The sequence below is a fragment of the Dipodomys spectabilis genome, unplaced genomic scaffold (genome assembly GCF_019054845.1).
Source record: "Dipodomys spectabilis isolate Male_0828 unplaced genomic scaffold, ASM1905484v1 ptg000081l, whole genome shotgun sequence".
NCBI classification, from domain to species: domain Eukaryota; kingdom Metazoa; phylum Chordata; class Mammalia; order Rodentia; family Heteromyidae; genus Dipodomys; species Dipodomys spectabilis.
The window spans coordinates 10,779,558-10,790,780 of NW_024870758.1; positions in this window are offsets into that span (position 1 = coordinate 10,779,558).

Consider the following 11,223-nt stretch of genomic DNA (forward strand, 5'->3'; position numbering starts at 1 on the left):
TGTGGTTTGCTGCTCTGGAACTTACAACTTGATTTACATTTTATTTATAAGAGAATATGTAAATAGGATGAAAACATTTAAAAGTATATTTGTCTCAAGTAAATTGGAGGCTTTTGAAAGCTCTTCTAGAAATATTTGAAACCATTTTTTTTTCTGACCATGGTAGCGTTTTTCAATATACAAACTGGCATGTTGTGACAAAATAAACTACTGGAATGCTTTGAAAGTTTGTAGAAACATGCCTAAAAAACAATCTGTACATTTAATATTAAATTCACAGGACATTTACGGAAACGTTTGTGCTACTGAAAAGTTCTAGAACTTCTTGCGAAACATTCCAGAATACTTACTGTCTTGTTTTAATACACAACTCTTCCTTTAAGCTTAAAACTTAAGTTACAAGAATTTGAATTTTAAATCCAAATTTTCTATATGTAACAAATACATTTTCTGTATAATTATGACTCATGGAGCATTGGCTTTTTGTCTGTTAACCCTAGGTGGCACTCTGATTGGCCAAAAATTAGAACTATATGCTAAATGTAAAGTGTAAATATTTGTGAATAGTTTTTTTTTTTTTAAAATATGATTTTACTTTTTCTTGACTGGGTAGTTAATTGGAGCTAAGAGTCTCATGGACTTTCCTGCCAGGACTGGCTTTAAACCAGATCTCAGCCTCCTAAGTAGCTAGGATTACAGGTGTGAGCCCCAAAATTCTTTAAACTCTTTGATGATGAGTTTAATTCCCTCCATCATTTCCCAGGGCAAGTGGTAACTTGCTATTTCCCATACACCAGGAAGTCTGCTTAATTAATATCATGGAGAATTCTGAGATGATAGCTGTGGAGCTTGGTTTATGTAAATTGATCAGGCTTTCACTACAGTCAGTGTGGTGAGTTGAATGATGCAATGAGGATATATTATGCTTTTGAACCATATCTTTTTCTTTTGTGGCAGTACTGTGACTGCATATAGTAGCCAAGTTTGAAAACATGGTGATTCCGACTTGGTAAGACCTTCTGGGAAGGGAAAGTATCTATTTCCCGGCATTTTTATTTTGTATCATATAACTGGCACAATAACCAGCTATATGACCATAAAAGATACTAAGCCAAAATTTGTAGAAAATCAAATATAAGGCTTATCATTGTGACCATCATTTGGTTTTGCTATTACAATATTTCTTAATGTCTTGTCTTTGAATGGCCTGTCAGAAAGATTATGGCAGTAGATAAGTGCAGTAGATAAGTACAGCCCATGTGGCATCTTCTAAGCCCCATTCTGATTTTAGCCATCACTCTAGTGGATAATTCCTTGGAGGGTGTGGCTAGATAGAGTTGGGCTAACTCACTTCTAGAAACCTTCATAAATCTTTGTCTATTGAGATCTGGTTTGCATTTGCAAAGGGTAGAAGAGTAATTCTTTATATCTTAGCTTGGGGACATTGAAGACTAAGCAGATTTTCTTTTTGTCTTACCCCCTTTATCTAGCAAAAATTAATGTAGTTAAAAATATTGATGTTCTGACCTCAGGAACTAATACAGCCATATTCTAGGATCAACTTGTCTAGTATCTATCTTCAATCACATGTTCTGAAAGAGAGTCAGAGGTTTCCCCACTTAAATTTTCATTGATTTTTTATTGATAGAACTTCTCAAACCCTTCTGAAATGTTAGTTTCGAATAACACATAAAGATAAGGGTATGTCTTTTTTTTTTTTTTTTTGCTAGTCCTGGGGCTTGAACTCAGGTCTGGGCACTGTCTCTGAGCTTCTTTTTTGCTCAAAGCTAGCAATCTACCAGTTGAGCCACAGTGCTACTTCCAGCTTTTTCTGTTTATGTGGTACTAAGGAATCGAACCCAGGGTTTCATGCATGCAGAGCAAGCACTCTACAACTGAGCCACATTCCCAGCCCCAAGATGAGCATATGAAACTTCTACTTGCTGGTTATTGTTGGTTTTTTTGTGGCCACTGGAGAAACTGGAGGTCTCAAGATTGACACAGAAAGTATAGCCATCCTATGTCCCCATTGCCGGCCATAGCAGTGAGAGATATCAAAATCAAATCTAACTTGATCTCTAATAATCACCAATAGTAGTAAAAGAAATTTTTCTTTGTATTACAAGCCTGTAAAGAAAAGTCTGATGGTCTTCCATTCAGCATACTGGTATGAATACTTCGGGACAGATTCAATAAACTAAAAGACCCACACAAAATATGTGTGTAAATGTCTAAAATCTTATTTTTTCTCAGTCTTTATATAGGAGAGCTAAATTTGTCTTTGCTTATAGATTAAGTTATCTCAACTGGCTGAGTTCTAATGAATATTTAAAATGTAAACCATAGAAACAATGTAAATGTTTATAAAATTCTCATTTTTTCTCATTCTTTATATAGGAGAACCAAACTTGCCTTTGCTCATAGATTAAGTTATTTTAACTGGCTGAACCCTAATGAATAATTAACAATAGAAACAATAGAAACAATGTAAACAATAGAAAAACATGATTATTATATGTTTAGTTATATGCCAGTTATTTTGTATGCATCTTAATTAGGATTAAGGTTTATATATTAATGGAGCTACTATGTGAATAAATATGAATCACATAACTGCAGCTATAAAGATTAGACTCATGTGTCTGCATAATTAATGTTAGCAGTGGGAGCATATCCCATCAGAATATTTTTAGACCAAAGGTAATGATTCTGGGGAAGACACTTATTCAATAGATATTTATAATTGTCTATCATGTACCATTTTTCTAGGTGTTGAGTATGTCATAGATCCCATACCCTGTCCATATAGGTTCCAATGTACAGAAGGAGATTGTGAGTAAGCAATCAGATTAATGGACATTCACTTACAAATAGAAATAACAAATCTGAAAGAAAGATTATTTGTTTCTTAAGAGTATCAGTGAAGAATTCAACCTTCTCACGGAGGTCAGAAAAGATATTCTGAGAGGGTTATTCTTCCTCAAAGTATCAGAATGAATGAAAGTTATGTAGGCAAAAGAGTGGACAAAGAACATGTCAGACAGTTGAAATATTTTATGTAAAAACTTTGGGCAAGATGGAGCAAATACATTGAAGTCACTTTAAAAAGACTTGTGTGGTTGAATAAAAGAAAGAGGAGAAAGAATAACATCAAATGATGTCATTTGGGTAGATCAGTATACAGGACCATTGCTAATAATTTTGGCTCTTGATACAGCTCAGTTGTCTTCCACTGAGAGCCATTTTCCCTCCCATGGGACATTTGGCAAGGCTGGAGACATTTTTGATGGTCGCAATAGGGTGGGGTGCTATTGGTATCAAGTAGGAGGTCAGAGATGTTGCTAAATATCCTATAGTGCAAAGAACACCCTTCCATAAAAAAAGAATCATCTATCTGGAAGTGTCATCACTAGTGCTGATGTTGAGAAATCCTGACTTAAGACAACGAAATTACTTTGAGGAATTAAAAGACATTCTTTAAAGGTGAAATGGGATAAAGGATATAGATTTATATTCAAACAGCTAATTCTGATGATGGTATAAATGTGAGTTCGAGTGGGTGGTCTGAAGTGAGTATGTTTTTCTAGCACATTAGTTGCGTGAAAATGGTGGTTTGACTCCTGTGATGACAATGCTGATCTATTTTCACTCTCAGGGCATGTTATCCCCAAGACAATAATAGGAGGTAAAAGTCAGATCAAAGGATGCTCTGCCTAGAAAGACCTCACCAAAATGCACAGGGAAAATTCTGAAAGGTTAGAAAGTAATATGGAACCAACTACACAGGCAAGTTTTAGTTTACTGATCTATTTATTATTTGCATTTTCTTGTATTTTTCTCTGATGATATGCATTGCTTATCTAATAAAGGGAAATTTTAAGCATAAATTTCTCATTATATATTTTGTTTTCTAATATGTTATAGATCAACTCCATCAAAAAGTCACGTGTGTAACACATTCTTCTTAAATACTTCCATAATAATACGATGAGATCGAGGTTCAAAGCCAGCCAAGAAGGTCTGTGAGAGTCTTATCATCAATTAAACTACCAAAAAAGCTAGAAGTGGTACTGTGGTTCAAGTAATAGAGTGCTAACCTTGAAGTAAAAAAACGGCCCAGGACACACACACACACACACACACACACATACACACACACACACAGATTATAAAAATAGAAATTACAAAAATAATTGACTTTGGCTGGGGGGGGTGGAGGGGGAGAGATGAAGGGATGGGAAGGGGAAACAAAGGAGGCGGCAACAATGCTTGATAAGAAATGTACTCATTATCTTGCCCATGTAATTGTAATCCCCTCTGTATGGTATTTTCACAATAAAAAATTGCAAAAAAAAAATTGAAAGGGCAAATCGAGTTCCAAAGGAAGTTATCCATTTATCAGTATTAGCTAGTATTTTTCCTTTTACTTTGGTGAGAAATGGTGTCCTTAGGTCATTTTGTATACCTGCCAATAAGACAAAAATCCTCTGTTCTCTCCAAGTAGTTATTCATATTCTTACAGGTGTATGCTGCCTTATTCTCAGATTGAGGGTATCTTCCTCCCCCCCCCCCATAGGCTAGGTTGATGTAGTCCTTAAAGGATGGAAATAAAACCCACATGTTAGAGGAAATGCTGTAGTCTAGTGCTATCTGTGTATGTGTCTAATATCATCTTTGATGGTTTGTACAAAGCAGCATTTCTTTTTTTTCAAATTCTTTATTGTGATTAAGTGATTACATAATTTCCCAAATTTCATAGTATTGTGGGATAGTGATGCTTAATTAAAGCCACAAACACATTCTAACTTTCATTGTCTATCGTGGTCTATAACATTTATGAGTTCTATTAGCTTTGCAATACAGTTATTTCTTCCACGTTGGGTGATATGTACATTTCTTTTGTTTTGCATAGCATCAACTGTTCCCTCTTTCCCACTTGTTCCCTCCCTCCCATCACTGCCATTGAGTTGCTTAGTTCATTTTGAACAATGTCCAGTGCAGCTGATGGGTCCCGCTGTTGTGTTTTCCCCTGATTCCTTCTAGTTCTGTGTTGTCCTTCTGGTTTCCCTCCAGTATGCACATATATACCATATATGTGATCAGCAGCATGGGGTTATTTAGTAGTGATTCGACCAGATGAGTGGGAGTCCTTTATTTCTTAAGTCTTGTTAATTTTGTCGTATCACCTTACATTTTGGATTTAACATCCACTTAGGGAGACCATGTGCCATTTGTCTCTTTGCTCTTGGCTTATCTGGCTCAACATGATTTCTTCTAGCTCCATCCATTTCCCAGCAAATGGCATTATTTTGTCATTTCTAATGGCTGCATAATATTCCAGTGTGTATAGATACCACAATTTTTGGATCCATTCATCTGTGGTGGGACATCTGGGTTGTTTCTATATGTTGGCTATTGTGAACAGTGCCAAAACAGCATTTCTTTATCTGTTCTGGTTCTAAAAGTATACCTTATGACCCTACCATTCAAATTCTTAGGTATCTTTGAATGGGAAACAATGTCATGGTCATGGTATAATCAATATGTTAATACTACACATGTAGAATAAATCCCTATAGTTTAGGTGACTTAAAAAAAAAAGACTCAGGGCCTGGAAAATGGTAGGCAAGTACTCTATCAGTTGCACCATGTTCCAGCCCTTTGTGCTTTAGCTTCCAGAGACAGTCTTGCACTTTGGCTTGGCAAACCTTATACTTGGATCCTCTTACCTTTACCTCCCATATAGCTGATATTACAGCTACGAACTGCCATGTTCAGTTTTAATTGGAAATAGGGTTTTGCTAGCTTTTTACCTTGGCTGGGTAAACTTAATCTCCCTATACCTGCCACTTGTGTACAAGTGTCCAGACAGATGTTAAGGTGCTCTTTCGTTAATAGCACTTTTACAAGTTATATAGCTTCTATTTGTCACCAGTACACTGAAGCAATTCATTGACAATAACTTTTGACCTTGAATAGCTGCTGATCTTATGTCCAGGCAACGATTTGGGTGGTAGTAGAACCCACTTTGTTCATTTGTTTTCCAAATGTGACATTCAGTTAGCACTGTATATTATGAGATAATACAATAGTTGATCTAGCACTTGGAGAATAAGTAGCTAGTAGCATAAAATTGGTCTACTACAAGTAATCATTTCCAAACATGTGAACAGAATGATCTGATAGAATCAAGCAACATTCAGAAAGCAAGATTTCTAAAAACACTAGTCCTGTACACTTCAAATGCTATATTACATCGTGATCTTATTTCCCTAATATTTTAAACAGAGAAATTAAAACTGAAAGTGTTTAAATTTTTATCTGTTTAATATATCTGTTGATTGACAGTAATATGAAACATTTAAGAAGTGTTATAGTTGGAAGGATGCATTTTCATTTTTACTTGACAGTTTAAAAGTTCAATAAATTTAAGAAGTCCTAACATGTTCTATGGGACGTAAGAATACATTAGGCCTTTGACTAAAACTTATTTTCTTATATGTAGACAAAAAGTAATCAATAATTTACAAGTTGTGATGGCCTTATTTACACATATAAGAAATCCAGCAATGTGAAGAAAGATTTTCTTCACTTAGAGAACTGCACACAGGCTTCTGTTATTTCCAGGATGACAGCAAGGTATTAGAATCATAGAACTGCAGGTTGATGCTTGGTATGCAGCCAGAAAATACAGGGTTGAAAGAACATGTCAATTTATTTATATTCTCAACATTCTGTTATCCAGTCTCAGGCTGTCTGATCATTTGCTATGATTCATATTCTATTTCTAATTCTTAGCCCCAGACTAATTCTTAGAATAAAAATATTATTGAGTAAAAGTTAGCAGTAGAATTTAGTAGGTTATCAATACAGATGGTAAGAAAAGTAAAAATCAGGAAAAGGTCAGTCTGTCTTACCAATACTGTGGAATAATAATTTTAATATATCTTATTTGGAACACAAAATCAAACACATGCACCAAGTCTGAACATGTGCTCAGAATAGATTTTCTTTTAAATGCTGATTCTAAGTATTGAACAAATCAAACTGTAAACTTTTATATTTCATATCCATTATTTTTTGTTGTTATTTTGTAACCCCTACATCGTTTAACTAGGTCACTTGTATTAACATTTCACACCTGAAAGGGCAGATTGATATTATTGATAGGACAATTAGTTGAGATTCAATTGTGCTGATGTCTCCTTTTGAGATGTAAAGTTTACAATTATTACTATTAAAATTGGTTTTTGGCAGTTATATGTTTTGGATTATGTTATGTGCATGCATCCTATACATACTGTACATTTATTTCCATAAATGGAACTTGATATTTGTAACTGCAAAATAGTTAACACTATCATCAATCAACAATAAGGCTATCACTAGAATTAATCTCCTGCTAACTCTTTGCAGCCAGAAGTTCAGCTTCCTATCAGGGTCACTGGTATGCCAGAAGCAGGAATACAGGAGATGTTCTAGACTATTGGTAGAAAATGTTCAAAATTGATTTTCTATCACATTTAAGGAGAAAATATGCCAACAAGAAAGTGTAATTTTTCAGGATTAAATTCAGCACTTGTTACTTAATAGCATTTGTCATTTTCCAATTTCTCATATGTAGCAAATTAATTTCAGCTCATTTTTGCTCTTCCAAGTGTCTTTGTGTATTGTATTTCTTTTTTTCGTACTCTTTTGGATAACATTTGAGAAAAAAATGAAGACTACCACAGTCAATGATTACATTTGAGATGGAAGACAGTTGTAAGACCAAGGAACAGGTGGAGTATGTACGAAGGGAGTATTCACTTTTTGTGCCACCATTTTGTAGTTGCTCAAAAAAAATTAGCAAATGGTAGATATTGTTTCGTTACAAAAAAAATGGTTCTGTACTGGATCCATCTGTGAAGTATAAACATGTCATCAGCACTCATTTTCCATCTCCAAAAAACATTCTCCATGTCCATATTTGATTTTCAAGTGCATCTGTGCTCTGATGGAAACCCTCCCAACATGCTGCCACACAATTGCAAAACCCACACATTTCTGTCTTTGAATCAAGCTTTCACAAGAGCTTGGCCTCCCCTGGGTGTAAGCTTGTTTGGAAGCTGCAAAGTTCCCCTGGGTGACCCCCATAAAAAGAACTTCAATCAATGTTCATGGTGAGGTTAAGTTATTCCTTTAAGAGAGGTGATATTGTCCATAGAGGTTTTTTTTTTTCTTACTTTGTTCCAAACACTTTTTTGTGTGTGCCCTTAATTATTGCACTTGTACCATTGACTTTCTCAATGACAAAACACACATTTGTCAGCATTATTTTAGTTATCTTAGAAAGCTTAAGTATAAAAAAGAAGGGAGTTCACCTCACAAATTTGAAAGGCAAAGAATCCTGAATTCTAGGAGGCCCTAAAGTTTTTGATGGTTCCATAATCTGCAAGAATTGAAAACATCACTGAAAAAAAATTCTTCTCTTCCTGAGCACATTCAGAAGTGAACTCTGTGTTATAGAAGGAAATTTTATGTCACCTCATTATTTTTGCTGCACAGTACTAGAGTTACCTTCAAGGAGTAAGCCTTCCCTGTCATTTTTAATCAGGTTGTTTTAGGTAATTTTGTTATGCCCCTCATTACTGAATTGTTTATCAATAGGTGCAGCAAGTGTCACTAGCTTTTCTCATCAAACCAGGTCTGACAAAGCAGCACAGTGCATGGGAAAGAGGCAGCTAGGTGAAACTAATGCCATAGATGTTTGATTCATTAGGAGCTTATTGTTAACGGGGATGTCTGATTGTAAAGGCTCAGTCAAGCAAAAGAGTGCAGAGTAATCAGTCGGATTTATAGTTTGCAGGGCTCAGAAAAAAAAAATCAACATAAACCTTTGGATAGAACAGAAACAGAAAAATCCCCTTTGGGCAGGCCTAACCTGGAACCAGCCAAATAAGGTCATGCTACATGAAGGTTTCCTGTTAGGTGATGGGAGATAGAGGCGGATTAGAGCCATATGGCATGGCCTATCATACCTTCTGACTTAAGATAACAAAGCGAAGCTTTGTGCTTAGCTGTTTTTGACTGACATCATCAATTTTATTTTATGTTGGTCACCTCCGGTAACAGGAAAAAATGGCCTAGGGTTGATAACACATGCTTTCTTTCTTTTTCCCTTTTTCTTTTAGTATTAAGATGCCTAGAAGCTAGTTGTGTGCTGTTGAAAATTTCAAAGAATTAGTAGCTTCCTCTTCTATCACCCATCCTCCAGCAACTGTCAGTCCCCCTCCACCTTGTTTTCAGTTTGTACCTTGCAAATGAGAGGCAGCCTTATTCAGAACCAGATGTAAGGCTCCTAGAGAATGAGCATAAGCTGGTATACTTTAAGCCTAATGGGAAGTTTTATATGCAAGGGCCTTGAACTGATTAGTATAATTCCCTCTTTAATACAGCTGTCCCTCCAGATTAAGGTAAACCAAATGTTGCAATCAGAGATTAGTGTACCTTGCCAGTTATTAACATCCCCGGGTGCTCAGCGAGCACGTCAGACGCTAATGCTGTGTATTTATTTGCTACTTCCCCACTGTAACTTGAACTTCTGCACCTGTCAAAGCATTGCAGTGAGGAGCGAGGCATTATTGGAAAGAGAAGTTTTATACCTGTACACCTGTTTTGTTCTGTCACAGCTAAGATTTTCTTTTGGCATGCCAAGACTGCCAGGTGCCTTCATCGGCTACTCTTCTGGTCTTGTAAAAAAAGACTTTGTGTGCTAAATTGCATTTGTTACTTTCATATGCTTGCTTTTACGCAGCTGGAAGGTACACACCTAACACGTGTTTGTGTTTGTATGTGGGCATACATTTCTTTTTACAATGGAAGCAGCTATCAAGGTTGAAGTTTCTTTCCCAGAAATCCCCACACCTATGTCCCCTGTGTGCCTCAGTCCTGGCCGGCCTTGTCTTTGTCACAAGGTGTGTCTCTCACAGCTGTAATATATTGGGCAGGATATCCTGCTTCTTGCAACGCAGATATCAAGAAAGACAAAGTCTTTGCTATCTCAAAGATCTGACTCTGTTTCTTTCCATCCTCCACCCTCACCCGGTCACACTCGGACTCTAGTTCCGATCCCAGACAATGAGCACAGTGGAGAAGTTAGAGATGGTGGCTTGGATTTCTTCCTTCTAGTGAAGTTGCTCTGGTATCAGTGCTCCTGGATCCATGGTCAGTAGTGTTACAGATGTGTCAACAACAAAGGGAAAATAGTGGAAAGGGTCATGAACAGACCTCACATTTGCAGAACAGAGTGGCTTTGTGATTTTTATCAACATCTTTTATTACTCAGAGATTGAGAATGAAATAACACTTTCTGTGAAAAATGCCACGTTAGCTAAGTAACCACTTGTGTCATGTTAGAATCTGATTTTTCTTTTTAAAGTGGGTTTAGAGCATGGGGCTGGCTATGTTCATCCTTCCCTAGCTCTGAAATGTTGTCACAGACCGGAAGGAGCCATCATTTTTCCAGCTAAGCTGGAACACTGGAAGCAGACCTCAGTTTAGGCTGTTCCCAGAGTTGGGGAACCCTCTTTGCCCTCCTTACTCCCAACTCCATCCTGCTATCTGCACATGGACAGCCTGGTAGAGTCTCTCCATATTATAGCTTAATTGCAGATTTTTTTAAAAGACAAAAATATGTTCATATCTCAGGAATTATGTCTTGCAGCCTACTAAATATGCTAATGCAGCACTAAGCAGGGATAAAGTTCTTGCCATACCCCCCAACAGTTGCGTGGAACCTGCTGCCAAGTGATTGTTAATTGTGAAGCACAAGCAGGCTTTGCAATCCATCTTAATTGTCATACTCACTTCAGGTTTCGTGATAAGGCTCGACGTTCTGTTTAAAGTGACAATGTTGACAGGGGAAAGGGTGTGGGCCTGAGCCTGTGGTTCTGAAGGGGTTGCGTGCTCTGACCTGCCAAAGGTTGATATGGACGGTCTGCGAGGGGATTTTAGTTGTCATGGGGTCCCCAGGCGGTTGAATGGAGAGACTGTCTGTCCTGCTTTTTCCTGTTAGGATCCTGACACGTGGAGCATTGATGAACTCAGCACAACGTTGAATGGGAGCTTTTTGGCAGCTGAGACACTGGGGCTAAGCTGCAGGTCAGAGATAACACCACTGCGGATCTCCTCCTGCAACAGCTCCTAGCCTGCTTTCTTCCCTCCTGAGTGCAGGAAATGGCT